Source organism: Heteronotia binoei, chromosome 8 (genome assembly GCF_032191835.1).
Source record: "Heteronotia binoei isolate CCM8104 ecotype False Entrance Well chromosome 8, APGP_CSIRO_Hbin_v1, whole genome shotgun sequence".
NCBI classification, from domain to species: Eukaryota; Metazoa; Chordata; class Lepidosauria; order Squamata; family Gekkonidae; genus Heteronotia; species Heteronotia binoei.
Window position 1 is genome coordinate 20,301,583 of NC_083230.1, and position 23,015 is coordinate 20,324,597.

Here is a 23,015-nt window from a genome sequence, read left to right on the forward strand (position 1 = left end):
AAAATATCTGGGGACTTTGGGGGTGGAGCCAGGAGACATTGAGGGTGGAGCCAGGAGCAAGGGTGTGACAAGCATAATTGAACTCCAAGGGAGTGCTCGCCATCACATTTAAAGGGACAGCACACCTTTTAGAATGCCTTCCTTCCATAGAAAACAATGAAGGGTAGGGGCACCTTATTTTGGGGCTCGTAGAATTGGACCCCCTGGTCCAATCCTTTTGAAACTTGGGAGGTATTTTGGGGAGAGACACTAGATGCTATACAGAAAATTTGGCACCTCTACCTCAAAAAACAGCCCCCCCAGAGCCCCTGACACCCACGGATCAATTCCCCATCATTCCCTATGGGAATCATTCCTGGAGGTGCATAATGGCTGTGGGGGTGGAGCTTCCCCCGCCAGCCAGCTGGCTGGGGGAGGGGGGAAGCCTGTAAAACCAGGGGATCCCCCGCTGGGACCTGGGGATTGGGAAGCCTATCTAAAAGGTACCTTAGTGCCATTAAGTCTAGATCTAAAATTGCCTAACTGCCCCACAGCCAAGAGAGAGAACAACCACATATGCTGCCCTGAGCTCCTTGGAGGAATGGCAGGATGAACACCAGAAGAGATGAGGCAGAATGTTTTGTTGGAAAAGTGGCCCCGAAGAGAGACTGGAGGCACTTGAGCACATTATGATTGGGATCTTTTTGCTTGCAAGACACTGTTCAAAAGCACTTTCATCCATTCTAGGATAGCTCTTCTCCCATTCACCTGCCATCCAAACATTGACCTTCCTTCACTTCAGTTTTCTTTTGATCACTATGTTGACACTTTCTTCAAAATTCTACTGCAATAACCAAATGCAGTCCATACTAACAAAGCAATCAGGGGCACTGTAGTGAGAATTTCCCCAAATCAAATAAGGTGTTTCTATAGCAGAAGGAGGTAAGGAAAGTGCATTTTGTATGGATTCCCAGATAATAATAGATTCAGGAATCTTCCATTTTCAACAGGAAAAATAGAACTTTCACTGTCTCATCAAACCGTACAGAACACATTTTGATAACCATTGAATTTGCTCATTTCAAGAAGCTGTTGGAACAAAAAAAAGTGTCATAAGAACATAAGAGAAGCCATGTTGGATCAGGCCAATGGCCCACCCAGTCCGACATTCTGTGTCACACAGTGGCCAAATATATCACACACACACACACACACACACACACACACACATATATATATATATATATATATATATATATATATATATATATATATATATATATATATATATACACCACCTCCTGTGGCAGTGAATTCCACATGTTAATCACCCTTTGGGTGAAGAAGTACTTCCTTTTATCCATTTTAACCGGACTGCTCAGCAATTTCATCGAATGCCCACGAGTTCTTGTATTGTGAGAAAGGGAGAAAAGTACTTCTTTATCTACTTTCTCCAACCCATGCATAATCTTGTAAACCTCTATCATGTCACTCCACAGTCGACATTTCTACAAGCTAAAGAGCCCCAAGCGTTTTAACCTTTCTTCATAGGGAAAGTGTTCCAAACCTTTAATCATTCTAGTTGCCCTTTTCTGCACTTTTTCCAATGCTATAATATCCTTTTTAAGGTGCGGTGACCAGAAATGTACACAGTATTCCAAATGAGACCGCACCATCGATTTATACAGGGGCATTATGATACTGGCTGATTTGTTTCAATTCCCTTCCTAATAATTCCCAGCATGGCGTTGGCCTTTTTTATTGCAATCGCACACTGTCTTGACATTTTCAGTGAGTCATTTACCATGACCCCAAGATCTCTCTCTTGGTCAGTCTCTGCCAGTTCACACCCCATCAACTTGTATTTGTAGCTGGGATTTTTGGCCCCAATGTGCATTATTTTGCACTTGGCCACATTGAACCTCATCTGCCACGTTGACACCCACTCACCCAGCCTCAACAGATCCCTTTGGAGTGCCTCACAATCCTCTCTGGTTCTCACCACCCTGAACAATTTAGTGTCATCTGCAAACTTAGCCACTTCACTGCTTACTCCCAACTCCAAATCATTTATGAACAAGTTAAAGAGCATGGGACCCAGTACTGAGCCCTGCGGCACCCCACTGCTTACCGTCCTCCACTGCGAAGACTGCTCATTTATACTCACTCTCTGATTCCTATTAATTAGCCAGTTTTTGTTCCACAAGAGGACCTGTCCTTTTATTCCACGACTCTCAAGCTTACTAAGGAGCCTTTGATGAGGAACTTTATCAAAAGCTTTCTGGAAATCAAGGTAAACAACATCTATTGGGTCTCCTTTGTCCACATGTTTGTTCACCCTCTCAAAGAAATGTAACAGGCAAGATCCTCCCTTACAGAACCCATGCTGAGTCTTCCTCAATAACTTGTGTTCATCAATGTGCCTACTCATTCTGTCCTTGTTAATGGTTTCTACCAACTTTCCCAGTATTGAAGTCAGACTGACTGGCCTGTAATTTCCCAGATCTTCTCTGGAACCCTTTTTAAAGACAGTGGTGACATTTGCTACTTTCCAGTCCTCAGGAACGAAGGCAGATTTCAATGAAAGATTACATATTTTTGTCAGAAGATCCACAAGTTTAATTTTGGATGTATGCCATCCGGACCTGGTGACTTATTAGTTTTTAATTCATCTATCAGTTGTAGGACCTCCTCTCTTGTCACCTCAATCTGACTCAGGTCTTTCAACACCCCTTCCAAAATAAGTGGTTCTGGAGCAGGCAAACACTTCTCATCTTCCACAGTGAAGATGGAGGCAAAAAATGCATTCAGCTTCTCAGCCATTTACCTATCCTCCTTCAGTAATCCTTTGACCCCTTGGTCATCCAAGGGCCCCACTGCCTCCCTGGCTGGTTTCCTGCTTCTAATATATTTGAAGAAATGTTTATTGTTGGTCTTTATGTTTTTTGCAATATGCTCCTCATAGTCCCTTTTTGCCTGCCTGATCACAATCTTGCACTTGATTTGCCACAGCCTGTGTTCCCTTTTATTAATCTCACTTGGACTAGCTTTCCACTGCTTAAAGGAGTCCTTCTTACCTTTTACAGCTTCCATTACTTTGTTTGTTAACCATGCAGGCGTTTTCTTATACCTGTTCGTGCCTTTCCTAGTGGTATATATTTTATCTGAGCTTCTAGGATTGTAGTTTTAAATAGCCTCCAAGCTTCCCCGAGGGTTTTAACTGTATTTACCTTTCCTTTCAGTTTCCTCTTCACATGCCTCCTCATCTCAGAGAATGTACCCCTTTTAAAGTTAAACGTGGTTGTGCTGATCTTTTGGGGCAACTCTCTATTTATACAAATGGTGAAATCAATAATGTTATGGTCACTGCTTCCAAGCGGTGCAATCACTTTTACATCTCTCACCAAGTCTTGGGCATTACTTAGGACCAAATCCAGGATCACCCCACCCCTGGTAGGTTCTGAGACCATCTGCTCCATAGCACAGTCATTGAGAACATCTAGAAACTCAATCTCTTTCTCTCAACCAGAACACATATTGACCCAATCAATCTGCAGGTAGTTAAAATCACCTATTACAACACAGTTTTTACATTTAGCCACTATCTTTAATCCTTCCATTATATTATAATCGTCCTCTATCTTTTGATTTGGTGGGCGATAACAAACTCCCATGGTTAAATTTCCTTTTGGGCCCTCTATTTCAATCCAAAGCATTTCTAGAAGGGAAATTACATTACAGAATTGACATGACTGTGACTAAAAAAAGAATTCTACTTTCATAATCTGGTCCCATCCCACAACAGCATTGTGTCCAAGCCATGTGAGTCCTGAGTTACATGTACCATGAAAGAATCTAGCCAATGCAGGCATATTTTAAAGGGAAATGCTGTGATATACACAACATACATGAGCCAACAAGTGGCCTCCAGATTTAGGGCACACACCACCAATCACAGCAGGCCCCACCTGCCATATTATACCATTTTTTGCTTGTTTTGATGCTGGGAGCTAGGTCAACCTTACCCAGCAAACAGATCAAGGGATTTCCAAATCATGTTGGAAACTAAGAGTTGTGCTTTACTCTAGTACAGCCCACAACTGATCTGGCCCCCAAAGGGCTCCAGCCAGGCCACCAGCAACTGACCATCATCTGCTTCCTTCTCCCTTGCTTCCTTCCTTTGGTCACCATTCTTTAATTTCTCCCCTGTGATGAGGCAGCCAAGCAAAGCAGCCTCTTGCTCTTTCCTTCTTCCCCCCTCCCTCTTCCCAAAGGCAATTGAAGGGAGGAGGAATCTCAGCCATTGGAGGAGCTTGGCTCTGTTGCTCTGCTGTGTGACTGAGATACAGGAACAAAAAGCTGAAGCCCATGACTCGTGACTACAAAAATTAACTAAACACTTGTAGAGTAGCTAATAAAAAACTTCACAATAATATTTTTAGTAATATTTATACTATGCGAACCATGCACAAACAAGTTGACTTGAGAGCAAACACTCGTAACAAAGAAAGATCAACACAAACACTGATACATTCAATTGTGGACGTCCACTTCAACTTCTGCTGTTCACGTGGATCCCAACAGCATGAATATTGTAGACTTTGTATGTTGTAGATTTTGTGCGTTGTCTCAATGTCCAAAGTCCCAATCTATTGGACCCAAATGTGCTGTACAATGGCACACCTGTAAACACCATTTCCCAGATGGCTTCCTCAGGCGCATGCGTATTGTAGAGACAATGTTACTCATGATACAATCACAATTCATACATCGAGCCAAGCCACAAGATGCTGGTGTCCAGAACGCTCAGCGTCAATCTTTCTTTGTTATGAGTGTTTGCTCTCGAATTGACTTGCTCATCTTTGTATGTTGTAGACTTTGTGTGTTGTCTCAATGTCCAAAGTCTCGATGTATTGGACCCAAATGTGCTGCACAATGGCAAAACTGTAAAACACTGTTTCCCAGATAATTATAATAATAAAAAGCTTTTATTTATATCCCGCCCTTCCCACCGAAGCAGGCTCAGGGTGGTTCATATGGCTTCCTCAGGCGCATGCGTACTGTAGAGACAATGTTACTCATGATACAATCACAATTCATACCTCAAGTCAAGCCACAAGATGCTGGCGTCCAGAACACTCAGCGTCGATCTTTCTTTGTTACGAGTGTTTGCTCTTGAATTGACTTGCTTGTGCATGGTTCACATAGTATAAATATTACCAAAAATGTTATTGTGAAGTTTTTTATTAGCTACTCTACAAGTGTTTAGTTAATTGTTGCAGTCACAGGTCATGGACTTCGGCTTTCTGTTCCTATGTCTATACATGGTCCCCTTGCTTGGGTCTGTGTGACTAAGATAACCTGGGGTGCCAAGCTTTCTCAATTTCCTAGCAGAGCTTTTGAGCCAAGTTTCTCTTTGTCTATTGGCTAAGGCTCCTCCCCCTCCTCATCCCCTGAAGAAGGAGGGGATTCTCTTGATGCCATGGGAGAGATACAAAAAAATCAGCTTTAAGACCAGCAATGTTTTACTCAAGGTATGAGTATTTGCCTTGCCAGAGAGAGAGTGGGGGGGGAGGAGAGAGAGGCTTCTTATGGGTGCAACTGAGCTTGCCTCCTCTTTTTTTCATGCTCTCATGACCCAGGATTTCTCAATGGGAAAACATGAACTGTTTAGAAGAGGAATAACAAGTCATGATTAGGCTGATAGTGTGTGTCCAGACCAAGTTTACCCAGCAAATTTCCTTTGATTTTCTTTGATTGATTGGGGATTTTGAACTTAGACTTCCCAGATAGGAGGCTGATACTGACCACTATGCATGGCTATCTCTCTGTTCTTGCACTGCCTCATAGGAGCTGCAGTAATTTTTCTGGGGAAGACTATAGCTTTGTAGACAAACACATAGCCCTCAGTCTGTGTTATGGTGGTTTCACATGCTCTTGACCAGCACATGAAGCAACTTATGTACAAAAGCTCACAATGCCCAGCCTCTGGATCTTATGTTTTCCTCTGGATCTTATGGTCAATGCATTGACCATGAGATTTCTGTAATGAATGCCAAAGAATCAAAAGTAGGCTTGCAACTTACAAATGCACGCCTGAACAGCATACTCAAGATTGCTACAGCTCAGATATCCTCACCAGTTTTTGATGCAATAATTCAGAGTAAGTGGTGTCAGTTATCAGAGACTGTTAAACAAAATATTGCAAGAGTTCTAATGTTTTAAGCATGTTTTATTATAAGTAAAAAAAATATTTAATTGTGTTTGTCTGTGCCCTTTATAAAGTTTACATCTGTGCTACCTGGCATTACATTTAACATAAATGAGACCTTGTTGGGCTGGGCTGGGAGATCTCAAAATGGAGTTTTGTAACCCTACAGTGTTAGCCAAATTGCCCTCAAATGAAGTATGGGAGAATTATTTAGGTGGGCAAAGATGGCAAACTAAGCGGGGTCAATAACCTGTGTATACAGGAGTCAGTCTACCCAGGAATCCTCTCAAATAACGAGATTTGTAAACCAAAAATGGGTTTTTATTAAGAAACGTGTTCAAGCACACAAGAAAAGCAAATCAAACAACAATCACACAGTTCTAGGAACATAGAGGGGAAATTAGATAGGGAAACATACAAGAGAAAAACATACAGGGTGATACTTTACCTCTTGACGATGCAGAAGGATTATTTCTCTAGCGATGATAAGGAAAAGGGAAACAAGAAATGGTCAGTGTATCTCACAATAATGGGCTCAATACTAATCAGGTAATTGGGGGTGGCTTGGACAGCAAGGGTAGGGATACCGTCAGACACACGCCTGACTGATAAAAAACCTGACCTTCTTACAGCCAAATTTGTATCCTGAGGTGGTGTCATGTGCTAAATGACATCAAACTGGAGATGACTCCCAGGATTTTGACAAAAGGATTAATGGGTGGTGCAAACCATCTTTAAAACAAAGAAATCTGAGTGGTCAATCTAGCGCCAAATCGTTTCCTATTGTGACACCTTAGCGAAAACAATGGAGGAGGCTACATGACAGGATGAAGTAGTTGACAGACAATCATCTTCACCCATGTTCTATTGTGTAAGACGTTTGCCTTGATGGGTGGCAGGAAGAATCTTTTGTTAGGTGAGAAGATGTTGCAGCAGTTCTCTTGTTAACTGTTGGCTTCTTCACTTACATCTCCACAGCATGCCTGGTCTCCGGAATGTAGTATGTGGTGTTCTCAGCTCCTCTAAATGATGGTTTGCAGACGTGAGTATTGTTTGGGGACATCTCAGAAACATGACTTCTGTTAGAGCTGCTTCTGGCACTGTCTTCTGGAGGAAAGGAGTGCAGTTGCTGTCTGCAGGGCTGAGCAGCTCATCTGGGAAGCATAGTCTAGAGTCTTCTTCGCAGGGCAAGCACAAACAGTCACATAATAGCAGGCACAGGAAGAAAGCTGGCCGGAACCTGGCTGGAAACACTGCTGCATAGTCCATACAAGGTCAATGTCCATATTGGGGTTGGCACAAAGGCCAAATGCTTATAGCCCAGCGGGACTGAATGTCCATAGTGCAGTAGGCATATGAGTTTTACATTGTTAATGTCCATTGTAACTGAAAATCCATGTGAGCCAGGCATCAGGGCCAGAGAACTATAGTTGATAATGGTGAGAATGGGGGTCTAGGGCTAACAACAAGTGGCTTCTATCTTCTACTTGATGACCTCCAACCATGGAAGTAATACCTAAAGTCTAATGTGTACAAGGTGGGAGAGAAGAATCAATGTCTGCTTGCCACAAATATTTTGATATGATTATGCCAACTCTTTGTACAGTATCATGTGTGATAGACATGTGTGCTGGTGAGTATTCGAACCAAATTTCGGGGGTGGGGGGGGAGAAAAAAGGTAGATCACTAATGGCTTGGGATGTTGCCAGATCAAATAACTAAGCACCTCAGAATCCAGGAGAAACACAGATGGAGACAACCGTGTAAGCATTTTTAATGTAAATAATAATTATCCTCAGCAGCTCAGAAAAAGCTGCCCCCATGGACCGTAACGCTCTGCTGATCCATTATAAATTGCTACAGCACAGACCCTTGTGTAAGTAGTTCCCAAGATAACCACCACTCCTTTCTGAAGGGGGGAAAAAAAAGCACTCCTAGGCAAAAAGTTCAACAGCCAGCTGCGGTACAGATGTGGAAATATCTGTAGCACTTCGTCTTAAGGGTGCCAGGGGACTCAAACTTTGTCCTGTTGCATCAGACCGACATGGCTACCCACCTGAATCTATTGTGATTTATGTGTGTTTTACAGTTCAGACAGGATATTTCAGTTTTCAAGCAAGTCGGTTTATCAAAGCATCTCACTTTAAGCTACTAACCCATCTGACAATAACTTATAAAGGTCAATTTAACCTAGAGTGCTATAAACATACACATTGTAGTTTATACAACTCCTGTAATTTTCACAGATGTACACATGAGGGTAGTGTTGCGTTATCTTTCTTATTTCAAATTATGCTCAGAATCAGCAGCCAAGTTTCTTTACTGGGAATAGCCAAAGCATCAGAAAGCTGTACGCACCCATGGCTCAATGTACAGTGGTGGGGCTCCAACCAACCTTGAAAGAAACCTCCTTCAACTTTCTGCGATGGAAGAAACACTTAAGTTTAAGGAAGACACCGTAAGTTTGAGGGAAGCTTCCCATTTTGCTCCGTGGAGAAGTAGGATAAGGGTATGATCCAAACCAGTTGAGGTTTCGTCTCCCTTCCCAATAGTTTAATATTAGTTTTAATAGTTTAATACCTTAGTGCTTCTGGAGGGGCTAGAACTAGGTCTGTATGAATTTCAACAGTAAAACAGATTGAAAGCACTATTGATTCCAGATGTACAGCCACCCAGTCCACAGGGGCCCCAAACATTTTTAACTGACATCAGTCATCTTTACACGCAACAGTCCTAACACCTTATCCAATCCACTCTGCCTAGCCCAAGCTCTAAGCTGACCAACACCCCCTTCCAAGAGCCTAACATTCTTTGCTCTCTCTTAGCCTAACCTGAATCACAGGGTTGTTATGAGAAGAAAATGAAGGTTCAGGAAGCCCACATGTCATCCCGAGCTCCATGGAGGAAGGGCAGGCTACAAATACACTAAATAAATCTTCAAAACCAATATTAGCCATCCCAGTCCAAAATGATACTTACTTATCTACTATTAGCTTAGGTTTTTTTTTTTTTTTAACAACTTCTTGTTTTCATTTCCCTCCCACCCTCAGATATTATCCTTGTCGACATCTACTGTTCATTCCTTGCGCCTGGGATAGTTTCACTTCCTTAGTAGTTAACTATATAATTGAAGCAGATGAAGCAATCCTTGGGGATTTTGAAATATAATAGTTATAAAATTGTCTGGATAGTTCTCGATTTAAGTGAAATAATCTTGTCATGAGGAAATTCCCTACTGCATACTATCTACTGAATGCCTATAAAACTGTTTTCTGGGTAATCATCACACTGAAGGGAGTGCATATTCATTAGAAGGCCCACTGAAGTCTGTCCCAATAGGCCTGGCAGGTTTGCCATATGCTGGGAAACAATTGCCTAGAAGATATATATGAATTTGAAAAATAACATTCAGATTTCCAGGGACACAACTAAAACTTTTCCTCCAGTGACCACAATTGTCACATCTCAGAATGGTTTTAGACTCTTCCTTAGGATCTTCAAGTCAAGAAACGATGGGTACAATCCTAAGAATACTTTCCTAGGAGTAAACCCCATTGAATAATATTGGATTTACTTATAAGTTGATCTCCTTAGGGTTGCTCTTTACGTCTGACAATGAGAAGACAGAAGTAAAAGGATAAACAATTTCCCACAAGTCTTATCTAGGGTTTCTAACTCTAGGATAGGGAATTCATGGAGTTTTAGGGGTAGATCCTAGGGATGGCGGCACTTGAGACGGATAGGGACCTCCGCAAGTAATGATGCCATAGAATCCATCTTTCAAAGCAGTCATTTTCTCCAGGGGAACTGCTCTCTGGAGAGCAGCTGCAATCCTGGGGGATCTTCAAACTCTGCCTGGAGGTAGGCAATCCTAGGTCCATCTGTGCTTTCCCCCCATTCCAAAGATTAAACCATGCCTTGTCCCAGAAGAAGAAGATGAAGAAGATATTGGATTTATATCCCGCCCTCCACTCTGAAGAGTCTCAGAGCGGCTCACAATCTCCTTTACCTTCCTCCCCACAACAGACACCCTGTGAGGTAGATGAAGACATTGGATTTATATCCCGCCCTCCACTCCAAAGAGTCTCAGAGCGGCTCACAATCTCTTTTACCTTCCCCCCCCCCACAACAGACACCCTGTGAGGTAGATGAAGATATTGGATTTATATCCCGCCCTCCACTCCGAAGAGTCTCAGAGCGGCTCACAATCTCCTTTACCTTCCCCCCCCACAACAGACATCCTGTGAGGTAGATGAAGATATTGGATTTATATCCCGCCCTCCACTCCGAAGAGTCTCAGAGCGGCTCACAATCTCCTTTACCTTCCCCCCCCACAACAGACACCCTGTGAGGTAGATGAAGATATTGGATTTATATCCCGCCCTCCACTCCAAAGAGTCTCAGAGCGGCTCACAATCTCCTTTACCTTCCCCCCCCCCCACAACAGACATCCTGTGAGGTAGATGAAGATATTGGATTTATATCCCGCCCTCCACTCCGAAGAGTCTCAGAGCGGCTCACAATCTCCTTTACCTTCCCCCCCCCCCACACACAACAGACACCCTGTGAGGTAGATGAAGATATTGGATTTATATCCCGCCCTCCACTCCGAAGAGTCTCAGAGCGGCTCACAATCTCCTTTACCTTCCTCCCCCACAACAGACACCCTGTGAGGTGGGTGGGGCTGGAGAGGGCTCTCACAGCAGCTGCCCTTTCAAGGACAGAGTCTCAGAATGGCCTACAATCTCCTTTACCTTCCTCCCCCACAACAGACACCCTGTGAGGTAGATGAAGATATTGGATTTATATCCCACCCTCCACTCCGAAGAGTCTCAGAGCGGCTCACAATCTCCTTCACCTTCCTCCCCCACAACAGACACCCTGTGAGGTAGATGAAGATATTGGATTTATATCCCGCCCTCCACTTCGAAGAGTCTCAGAGCAGCTCACAATCTCCTTTACCTTCCTCCCCCACAACAGACACCCTGTGAGGTAGATGAAGATATTGGATTTATATCCCGCCCTCCGCTCCAAAGAGTCTCAGAGCGGCTCACAATCTCCTTCACCTTCCTCCCCCACAACAGACACCCTGTGAGGTAGATGAAGATATTGGATTTATATCCCGCCCTCCACTCCGAAGAGTCTCAGAGCGGCTCACAATCTCCTTTACCTTCCTCCCCCACAACAGACACCCTGTGAGGTGGGTGGGGCTGGAGAGGGCTCTCACAGCAGCTGCCCTTTCAAGGACAACCTCTGCCAGAGCTATGGCTGACCCAAGGCCATGCCAGCAGGTGCAAGTGGAGGAGTGGGGAATCAAACCCGGTTCTCCCAGATAAGAGTCCGCACACTTAACCACTATACCAAACTTGCTCTCCAGGATATTCCCAGGATATTCTTCCAGTGTTAGTATTCTCAAGTGTGTGTGTGTGAGGGGGAGGGCTTGTGTGTGTGATAGAGAGTACTGTGGCTTTCTTCAGATGTATCATGAAATGTTGATTTATTGAAATCTGTTCCTGAAATCAGTGCCTGGAAAAGGGAGGGGGGAATAACACTTTCATGCTTCTTTAAGCAATGTTCTTTAAGCATATGTGTGTATAAAGTGCCATATGACAACCCCGGCAAGGGACTTTCAAGGCAAGTGAGAAGCAGCGGAGATTTCCCATTGCCTTTATCTGCAGAGCCTTTCCTTGGTGGTTGCCCTTCCAAGTATCACTCCTGCTTAGCTTCTGAGATCTGACAAGATTGGCTAGCTACAATGCCATCTTCCTTCACCTTAAGCCATGTTAAGTAAAGGTAAAGGTAGTCCCCTGTGCAAGCACCAGTTGTTTCCAACTCTGAGGTGACATCATATTGCGATGTTTTCATAACAGATTTTTTAATGGGGTGGTTTGCCATTGCCTTCCCCAGTCATCTACACTTCCCCCCTCCCCCAAGCTAGGTACTCATTTTACCGACCTTGGAAGGATGAGTCAATCTTTAGCCTCCCATCCCACTCTCATACTCATCCCATCACCCAGCATCTCTGAGGTGGCTCAAAAATCCTTCTGCCATACGCCATCCACCTTCCTGGGCACACAGGAGCGTGCAAGCAAGGTGGATTGGTGGTGCGCACCCACCAGGCAGCTTTTAAAAACAGAGCCACCAAGCACATAAGCGCATATGTGGCCGGGGTGGGGGGGAAGAAACCCAAGGGGATAGTGCACAACAGTTGTCTGACCACACCAAAGTGCCCCACTGGTGGGATACGGGCAACTCATGTGGGAGCATCTGACCGGAATAATCCACTCCATTTTGAACTGGCCTGATTTGTGATGCACCCAAACGGGGCTGGTGTGTGGGAGTAGGTGAACTAGGTGACCGCCTAGGCCACCATCTTGCAGCAGGGCCAGGCATCCCATCCCCACCCCTGCTCACACCATCCCTGAGCCTTTCTCAGCTCCGAGGGGTTGGATGAGAAAGAACAGGGCTTCCCCTGCCCAGCACGCTCTGAACTCAGTGTGCTGGGCAGTGGACTCGTGGAGAGCCAGTTTGGTGTAGTGGTGAAGTGTGCGGACTCTTATCTGGGAGAACCGGGTTTGATTCCCCACTCCTCCACTTGCACCTGCTAGCATGGCCTTGGGTCAGCCATAGCTCTGGCAGAGGTTGTCCTTGAAAGGGCAGCTGCAGTGAGAGCCCTCTCCAGCCCCACCCACCTCACAGGGTGTCTGTTGTGGGGGAGGAAGGGAAAGGAGATTGTGAGCCGCTCTGAGACTCTTCGGAGTGGAGGGCGGGATATAAATCCAATATCTTCATCTACCTCACAGGGTGTCTGTTGTGGGGGAGGAAGGTAAAGGAGATTGTGAGCCGCTCTGAGACTCTTCGGAGTGGAGGGCAGGATATAAATCCAATATCTTCTTCTTCTTCTTCTTCTTCTTCTTCTTCTTCTTCTTCTTCTTCCTTGACTTTAAGGGATTGGAGGAGCTCCCCCGATCCCTCAAAGCCAAGAAAGAACCAGGCTTCCCCAGCCCAGCATGCTCCAAACTCAGAGTGCACTGGGCAGGGCACACGCCAAGTGTTCTTTCTCGGCTTTGAGGGATCAGAGGAGCTCACCCAATCCCTCAAAGACAAGAGAGAACTTGGCTTCCCCTGCCCAGAGTGCTCCAAACTTGCAATGCGCCGGGCAGGGGACGTGCCGCGTACCTGGTGCAACGATGATGTCATCCTACCACGTGCATGCTTTGCGCGTTCACACACACAATAAGTTTTCTTCTGGGGGTGGGGAGGTGGGCGCACATTGGGGTTCTGCCTCAGGTGCCAGAACCCCACGCAATGGAGCTGCGCCCAAAGCTGCCGGTCTGGATCCAGCCGAAAAAACCTGCTTTTTCCACCAAGAGGGTATGTGAGTGTGTATACATGCGTTAGAGAGCAACCTGATTAGTACAAGGATACAAGAGGCTTTTTTAGATGGCCCATGCTAGCCTGATCTCATCAGAACTCAAAAACTGAGCAGCGTTGGCCTTGTTGAGTACATGTAAGGGAGACAACCAAGGAAATCAAGGTTTGTTACATGGAACCAGGCAATGGCTGCAACATTCACTTGCTGCAACATTCCACCTTTCTAAGAGGGTTCTGCCATGGGCCCATCAAAGCCTGGTCTGCCTTATATAAATATAGATTTCTGTTGTTATATTGTACATAGGTCAGGAAATAACGTAAATTGTGTTACTATTATATACTCTTCCTATGAACCTGGCACACAGAAACGAAACTAGGGTTGCCAATCCCCAAGTGGGGGCAGGGGATCCCCTGGTTTGGAGACCCTCCCCCCACTTCAGGGTCGTCAGAAAGCGGGGGGAGGGGAGGGAGATGTCTGCTGGGCACTCCGTTATTCCCTATGAAGATTTATTCCCATAGAAAATCATGGAGAATTGATCTGCGGGTATCTGGGGCTCTGGGGGGGCTGTTTGTTGGGGTAGATGCACCAAATTTTCAGTATAGCATCTAGTGCCCCTCCCCAAAATACCCCCCAAGTTTCAAAAAGATTGGACCAGGGGGTCCAATTCTATGAGCCTCAAAAGAAGGTGCCCCATCCTTCATTATTTCCTATGGAAGGAAGGTATTGAAAAGGTGGGCCGTCCCTTTAAATGTGATGGCCAGAACTCCCTTCAGAGTTCAATGATGCTTGTCACAGCCTTGATCTTGGCTCCATCCCTAATGTCTCCTGGCTCCAACCCCAAAGTCTCCCGGCTCCACCCCCAAAGTCCCCAGATATTTCTTGAATTGGACTTGGCAACCCTAAACGAAACAAGTGAAATGCTCTTTAACGTGGAATAATGAGTCAAAAAGGCCTAATCTGCAAAGTTACTGAATGTCATTCAGGGCAACTGCTGTTAAGGGACACAAGCGGGGTAACTGCTCAAGAGGGAAAATGCTGCGGGAGAACAAAGTATCTCCTGGGAGTGCAAGCAGAGAACTGAAACCATGAACACATGCAGTGACTTTCCAATATATGCTGGATGACATAGCCAGAAACAAAACAAAAAACCCACCAACTGCATTTCTTCAGATGGCATCAGATATTTACAACCTCACCTAGAGAAAATGGCTGCTTTGGAAGTAGGGTTGCCAAGTCCAATTTAAGAAATATCTGGGGACTTTGGGGGTGGAGCCAGGAGACTTCGGGGGTGGAGCCAGGAGACATTAGGGGTGGAGCCAAGAGCAAGGCTGTGGCAAGCATCATTGAACTCCAAAGGGAGTTCTGGCCATCACATTGAAAGGGACACCTCTTCAATGCCTTCCTTCCATAGGAAATAATGAAGGACAGGGGCACCTTCTTTTGGGGCTCATAGAATTGGACCCCCTGGTCCAATCGTTTTGAAACTTGGGGGGTATTTTGGGGAGAGGCACTAGATGCTGTACTGAAAATTTGGTGCCTCAAAAAACAGCCCCCCAGAGCCCCAGATACCCGCAGATCAAATCTCCATGATTTTCTATGGGAATAAATCTCCATAGGGAATAACAGAGTTCCCAGCAGACATTTCCCTCCCCTCCCCCCGCTTTATGATGACCCTGAAGCGGAAGGAGGGCCTCCAAACCGGGGGATCCCCTGCCCTCACCTGGGGATTGGCAACCCTATTTGGAAGGTGGATTCTCCCCTCCCCAGATCTCCAGGTATTTCTCAACTTGGGCCTAGCAACTCTAGTATCCACCTAAGATAAGAGATAATATTACTAGTATATCTGCTTCAACACATCTGAAACTGGAGAGAGAACAGGAGACATCTATGTTATATAAGTCTCCTGGCAGACAGTAGGCCCTGCATTTAGTGCTGAGTTATAAAAATAGAAGGGGGTAAGTGCAAGCAGGTGGTTTCCCCTGGGAGGGGGGCTTTCCCAGCTGTTAAGACGCTGAGTATTTGCATCTGTTTATGAAAATTTTGCAACCTGAAATGCATAAATTAAGCAGGCAATAGAAGGTGGGGCAGAAGAGACTTTTAACCGTTTCAGCTCTGTATTCAGCTGCTGGTATGGGGAATGGTGCGTGGACCGCAAAAGGAACGGCAACCTGAATTAGAATCAAACATCAGTTTTCATTCATTTACATTATTATTCATATGATTTATAGTCTGCCTTACTCACCAACACTCAGAGAGCAGTGTAGGATTGCCAGCTTCCAGGTGGGGCTTGGCGATCTCCTGCTTTTACAGCTGATCTCCAACTGGCAGAGATCAGCTCCCCTGGAGAAAATGGCTGCTTTGAAAGGTGGAGTCTATGACATTGTACCATGCTGAGGCTCCTCTCCTCCCCAAACTCCACCCTCTCCAGGATCCATCCTCAAAGTCTCCAGGTATTTTCCAACAGAGATCTGGCAACCCTATTGTAGCAAGAAAGATGCAATCATGTGCTAGGATGGAGGGCCTAATTATTAGCATTTTTAATTAAGTAGGCCCATGTTCAATGCAACTTTTTGACATAAACCTGGCATTCCCTCTGCCCCCCCCCCACACACGGTGCCTGTTACCACATGCTATGTTAGGAAGAAACAAACGGCTGCCTTCTATTAAGCTTTCTTGACATATTTGTGTTTCGGTGTTATACTATTCAGGGCTTCCAAATGTCAAAAGAAGAAAGAACCCCAGAGCAAAAATACCCTTAATTGTCAGTATGCCTTATAGCTCCCGGATGTGCTGAAATCAGCAGGCAAAGCTTTTTGCATTGAGAAGATTAGCATTATAAACCTGCTAATGTCTGCACGTCACCCATCTGTGAAAAGTGTGGTTACATAACTAGGCTTCCCAAATCCCCCGCCTAGCCGGGGGATCCCCGATTTGGAGCCTTCTCCCCCCGCTCGCCAAAAATCTGGAAAGCAGGGGGGGGAATGGCGGCCCTTCCCATCCAGCCCCGATCCCATCAGCTTCTCCTTGCCCTTCTCTTCCCACCCAGCCCCGATCGCAGCAGCCTTTCTTCAGTTTTCCCAGGCTGCTTCCCGCCCCCAATCAGCTGGCTGGCAGAGGGGGGGAGAGGGAGCCCCTCCCGCAAAGGACCATGTGCCTTTGCACCTCCAGAGGCTTGACTTGAAAGGCTTCAATTTAGGATGGTGTGTCTGTATTTCTGTGAAGAAGCTGGCAGCAAATGGTGGGTAGAGAAGCCGATCCGCTGCTTCAGACTCACCAGAAAGGGTGGGGGGGAGGGAAACGTCTTCATTAAGGAACCCTATACATAACCCAGTTGGAAACTGACAGTCCTAAAATGGGGTGGTTTTTCAGTCTTCCATGTTGATTAATGCACAACAAACCTTCTGGGTTCGTATAGGACTACAAGGACAGATACGACACCATTTTCCAGCTTGGCTCTTGTGCTTTCACCAGATAGAGAAACCTTTTTTCAAATATTGCAGTCATTCATATTGGGAGCTACCAAATGTGCAGAGTGGGACCGCATGCTATCTGATACAAGCAACTATTACGTTGTGTGAACAGGTACAACACATGTATTTAAAATGAGTGAATATTAAACCTGAAAACTCCAGTTGTGAGTTTGTTGTATACATACGATAAACACATGTTGAGGTCACCTGAGTGGCCCCATGTAGCCTGGGAATTTTCTGAGTTTTCCTGGCAACCCAGCCATACAGTACGCTTGGGTGCCGGTGGGAGGGCAGGGCTTGCTTCAGCCAATCATGGCTTCCAAAAATGTCTGTGGCCCAAGAGAAAGAGGCCACCTGTGGACAAGGTGGTGAGTTAGTTGCAGAAGGGTGAGAGGGGAGGATGCCGGACTAGAGGAAGACTGTAGGGAGAGCCAGTTTGGTGTAGTGGTTAAGTGCGCGGACTCTTATCTGGGAGAACCGGGTTTGATTCCCCACTCCTCCACTTGCACCTGCTAGCATGGCCTTGGGTCAGCCATAGCTCTGGCAGAGGTTGTCCTTGAAAGGGCAGCTGCTGTGAGAGCCCTCTCCAGCCCCACCCACCTCACAGGGTGTCTGTTGTGGGGGAGGAAGGTAAAGGAGATTGTGAGCCGCTCTGAGACTCTTCGGAGTGGAGGGCGGGATATAAATCCAATATCTTCATCTACCTCACAGGGTGTCTGTTGTGGGGGAGGAAGGTAAAGGAGATTGTGAGCCGCTCTGAGACTCTTCGGAGTGGAGGGCGGGATATAAATCCAATATCTTCATCTACCTCACAGGGTGTCTGTTGTGGGGGAGGAAGGTAAAGGAGATTGTGAGCCTCTCTGAGACTCTTCAGAGTGGAGGGCGGGATATAAATCCAATATCTTCATCTACCTCACAGGGTGTCTGTTGTGGGGGAGGAAGGGAAAGGAGATTGTGAGCCGCTCTGAGACTCTTCGGAGTGGAGGGCGGGATATAAATCCAATATCTTCCTCTACCTCACAGGGTGTCTGTTGTGGGGGAGGAAGGTAAAGGAGATTGTGAGCCGCTCTGAGACTCTTCGGAGTGGAGGGCGGGATATAAATCCAATATCTTCTTCTTCTTCTTCTGTATCAGGCAAGGCAGGGGAAGCATGGCTGGCCAAACCCCCATTGATGGGTTGTGGGCTCAGAGAAGGCCACAGGAGCTGAAAAAGTTTGGGAAGCACTGTGAAGTAGCGCTGAGGCGATCTAAGAAGAAAGCAGGACTGGAGCACTCACTGAGAGAAAGCCAGATGGCAGAGCTCAGTCACAGATAAGGAGGCAGGACAGGGAAAGGCCTGAAGGCAGCCCATTGGCTGATAGTAATAGGGGCAGGATGGAGAAGCAGTGAGCACAGAGGTGTGAGGCGAGCACCAGTGGGAAGGCAGTTCTGGGTGGAATGGCAGCATCATGTTAGTATTGCACCCAGAGGCCGAGGAGGATCCCCAGAGGGACTTACAGCGAAGCGGCCAGGCATCCAGTCTGAAGACACAGGTGAGGGTGACATGCATTGCCACTTTCCACATACCACGTGGCAACTGTATCTATCGCGACACTTGCAGGTATCTTCCACCCTCCTGTTGAGCACGGTTGATATCTGAAAATTACTAGATTAAAAAAAAAAAAATCCCCGCGCCATGCAGCAGTTAGGGTTCAGCTGAATGCTGTCCAGCACCAAGACAACATTCTGTCTACCTCTGCCGCCTGGCTGTACTGTTCACGTGGCTGGCTGTAGAAGGTTCCATTTGCATTTGTGGAAGGCCTCTCCGCTAGAGACCTATTGCCAGAATAGACAAGATTGACTGTGAAAGATCAATGGTCTGAGTCAGTGTCAGGCAGGAATCCAGAGATGCACAAGCCCCCTGGAAATGATTGCCTCTGGGGACCCCCTCATATCACTCAAATGCCATTCAAAAGAGCACCTAAAGCAAAGTTCATATTTCTTACCAGGGCCCCTGGAATTTTGACCCTCCCCCATCATGCCAGCTTTGTGGGAACCTAGCCACCAATTTGAGCATAGGGCCATACAGTACTACGGCAGAGAGGAAATGTACACTTTTACCCTTTGGTTGCATTAAAAAGGGGGATAGTAAATTAAAAGCTAGCAAAAATACTTTTAATGATATAAAGGGTAGGGAGCAGTTTGTACGGTGACGGTAACGTTAATTGCACGTAAATAAGTGATTGCAATTCAATTAGCTAAGTAAACTACCTTTGAGGATTGAGATTAGTGATTCTTCGTTATGAGCTATAGGTTAGTATTCCCCCCAGTGCTTCAACTGTTGTAAAAATGGGAGGAGTTTGCTTTTAATAATTTATTCATGTTCAAAAGTAGCAATACAACAGCAAAAATCGGGGATTTTTCCTTCCAGCAAGATAAACAAAGAAAAATTCAAGGCAGGTACAAGTGGAGGTCTTTGGAAAGGAATTTCCTGTTCTATTAAAGGGTGTAAACGACTTTAAGTTTTTTAAAACAAACTTTTTTATTTCTCTAGATTAGGGAGTTTCCTGATGAAACTACAGGTATACCTTGTGTAGATGGGGGATTTTTTTTCCTACTAAAAAGTGTCCGACTTTTTTTTTAAGTGGAAATTTCTCTTCAACTCTTGCGGGAAAAATCTGGGAAATCACATGTGGGCACAGTGAATGATCTGATCTGAACATTGATTCCACATTTGATTTGCAATTTTTTTTATTGAGAAAACACTACTAGGGAAATATGACAGCAGATTATATTCACTTAAGAAGAAGAAGAATCTTAACCAATTTGGAGAAGCCACCATAATCAAGCAGCTGGCCACAGTAAAAGGAAGGAAGGAAGGATGAGCAAGGCAGCAGGGACTGAAGAAATAGGCAGTCTTGGGGAGGGTGTTCTTGCAGAGATGTACCTCTCAAGAGCAGTTTCTGTCAGAGCTCTTTCAGCTCCACCTACCTCACAGGGTGTCCGTTGTGGAGAAGGGAAAAGAGATTGTAAACTCTGAGACTCCTTTGCGTAGTGAAGGGTGGGGTATATAGCCAATCTCTTCTCTTCTTCTTCTTTTAAAAGTCCCTTACCCACTTTTTTGTTGTTGTTGTTCAGTCGCACAGTCGAGTCCGACTCTTTGCAACCCCATGGACAAAGTCACGCCAGGCCCTCCTTTCTTCCACCATCCTCCAAAGTCTGCTCAAATTCGTGTTAGTTACATCAATAACACTGTCCAGCCATCTTATCTTTTGCATCCCCTTCTTCTTTTGCCTTCTGTCTTTCCCAGCATCAGGATCTTTTCCAATGAGTGCTCCCTTCTCAGTATTTGAGCTTCAGCTTCAGCATCTGACTCCTTTTAATCTCCCCCATAAACTTGGGGTTTCCTCCAACTTCGTAGAAAGTGTTCCCTTTTCTCTATGTGGATCTAATCTTCAGATCTATTGACACATATTGAAGGACTGTGTTGAGAATTAGACATAACAAATGGGGAACTCACAAGGAATTGCAGAAATAACTTCATTTCTACCTGTATCCACTTTCCCACACCATTTCCTCTTTGTCTACTCCTGGCAGCCCCCCTAGCATCTCTACTCTCTGCTTCCTTTTCTCCCCCTCTTCCACCACCCACCCACTTTCTTTTATCTGTCCACCCATTCTTCAGCTTAATTTATTTAGACCGTTTTTGCACACAGCTTACCTCGCAGTCACAATCCTGTTCCCTCCGCAGCGTCTGGTTGGATTTCCCACCATCTGCGCCGAAGTTACAGGAAGTGCCGCAGCTTTTGCGTAGCAAACGTAAACTGCTAAAACCCAGTTTACATTTGCTACGCAAAAGCCGTGACACTTCCTGTAACTCCGGCGCAGATGGTGGGAAATCCGACAGACGCTGCGGAGGGAACAGGATTGTGACTGCGAGGTAAGCTGTGTGCGAAAACGGTATTACTTAATGTTTACCCTGCTTTTCTCTCCAATGGAAACCCAAAACAGTTTACATCATTTTCTCCAGCTCTGTTATATTCTCACAAGAACCCTGTAAGGTGGATTAGGCTGAAGTATGTGACTGGCCTAAGGTCACCCAGTAAACTTCCACGGTGCAGAGGGCAAGAGGGTTTGAACCTGAGTCTGAGTCCAACTACTGCACCATACTAGCTCAGCTTTCCATTCTTCCTTTCCCCTGGCAGCCTGTCCCTTGGAAAAAGTCTGGTTAAGTTGCAAAATTCATGCAACAGGACATTTCTTAGGTGAACTGTATGATAGCCAATGCTGGACCTGGCCAAACTGTGCAAATTGTGTGTAGGCTGCTGGTGAGCCTAGGCAAGTTGTGTGACATAAAGTCATTTGGTAAACACCCAGGGCTGGACCTAGGGTACATGGCACCCCAGGCAGTCTTGCTGCTTGCCGTCCCCACCCGCACCACGCCCGCTCTGGTAAAGCCACGAGGCTTTTTTTTTCCCCCATGAAACTTCAGCCCAAAACAAAAAAAAATCACATTTAACCATTCAGTTTGAGGGGGGAAGGGGTGAAAATTAGAAACATGCATCTATCTACTAGAGCTTTAGAATGCAGCTCCCAAACATAAGGCAAAAAGAATCCCCTGAGATGTACATCTCCATCCTTGAAACCTGACCATCAGATTAATCATTTGATGTGTTATTTCCAGGTGTCCAGAATAATTGCTCATTAGAATCTCCCAGTATCTCAGCTCTTACAATAAGTAGCCAAAATCTGTTGTTAAAATTAATGATTGTTCGTAAATGATTTGGAGTTGGGAGTAAGCAGTGATGTGGCCAAGTTTGCAGATGACACTAAATTGTTCAGGGTGGTGAGAACCAGAGAGGATTGTGAGGCACTCCAAAGGGATCTGTTGAGGCTGGGTGAGTGGGTGTCAACGTGGCAGATGAGGTTCAATGTGGCCAAGTGCAAAGTAATGCACATTGGGGCCAAAAATCCCAGCTACAAATACAAGTTGATGGGGTGTGAACTGGCAGAGACTGACCAAGAGAGAGATCTTGGGGGTCATGGTAGATAACTCACTGAAAATGTCAAGACAGTGTGCGATTGCAATAAAAAAGGCCAACGCCATGCTGGGAATTATTAGGAAAAAAATTGAAAACAAATCAGCCAGTATCATAATGCCCCTGTATAAATCGATGGTGCGGTCTCATTTGGAATACTGTGTACAATTCTGGTCACCGCACCTCAAAAAGGTTATTATAGCATTGGGTAAAGTCCAGAAAGGGGGCAACTAGAATTATTAAAGGGTTGGAACACTTTCCCTATGAAGAAAGATTGAAACGCTTGGGGCTCTTTAGCTTGGAGAAACGTTGACTGCGGAGTGACATGATAGAGGTTTACAAGATTATGCTTGGGATGGAAAAAGTAGAGAAAGAAGTACTTTTCTCCCTTTCTCACACTACAAGAACTCGTGGGCATTCGATGAAATTGCTGAGCAGTCAGGTTAAAATAGATAAAAGGAAGTACTTCTTCACCCAAAGGGTGATTAACATGTGGAATTCACTGCCACAGGAGGTGGTGGCGGCTACAAGCATAGTCAGCTTCAAGAGGGGGTTAGATAAAAATATGGAGCAGAGGTCCATCAGTGGCTATTACCTTTCCCCCTGTAAATCCAGTCCTGGAGGTTGGCAGAGTACCTTTTCGCCTGACAGTCCAGTCCTGGAGGTTGGCAAAGTACATTTTCCCCTGTCAATCCAGTCCTGGAGATTGGTAGAGTACATTTTCCCCTGTCAATCCAGTCCTGGAGGTTGGCAAAGTACATTTTCCCCTGTCAATCCAGAACTGGAGTGTGACAAAGTACATTTTCACCTGTCAATCCAGTCCTGGAGGTTGGCAGACCAGCTTTCCTCCTGTTAATCCAATCCTGGTCGTTGGCAAAGTACATTTTCGCCTGTCAAGCCAGTCGTGGAGGTTGACAGAGTACCTTTTCCCCTGTCAATCCAGTCCTGGAGGTTGGCAGACT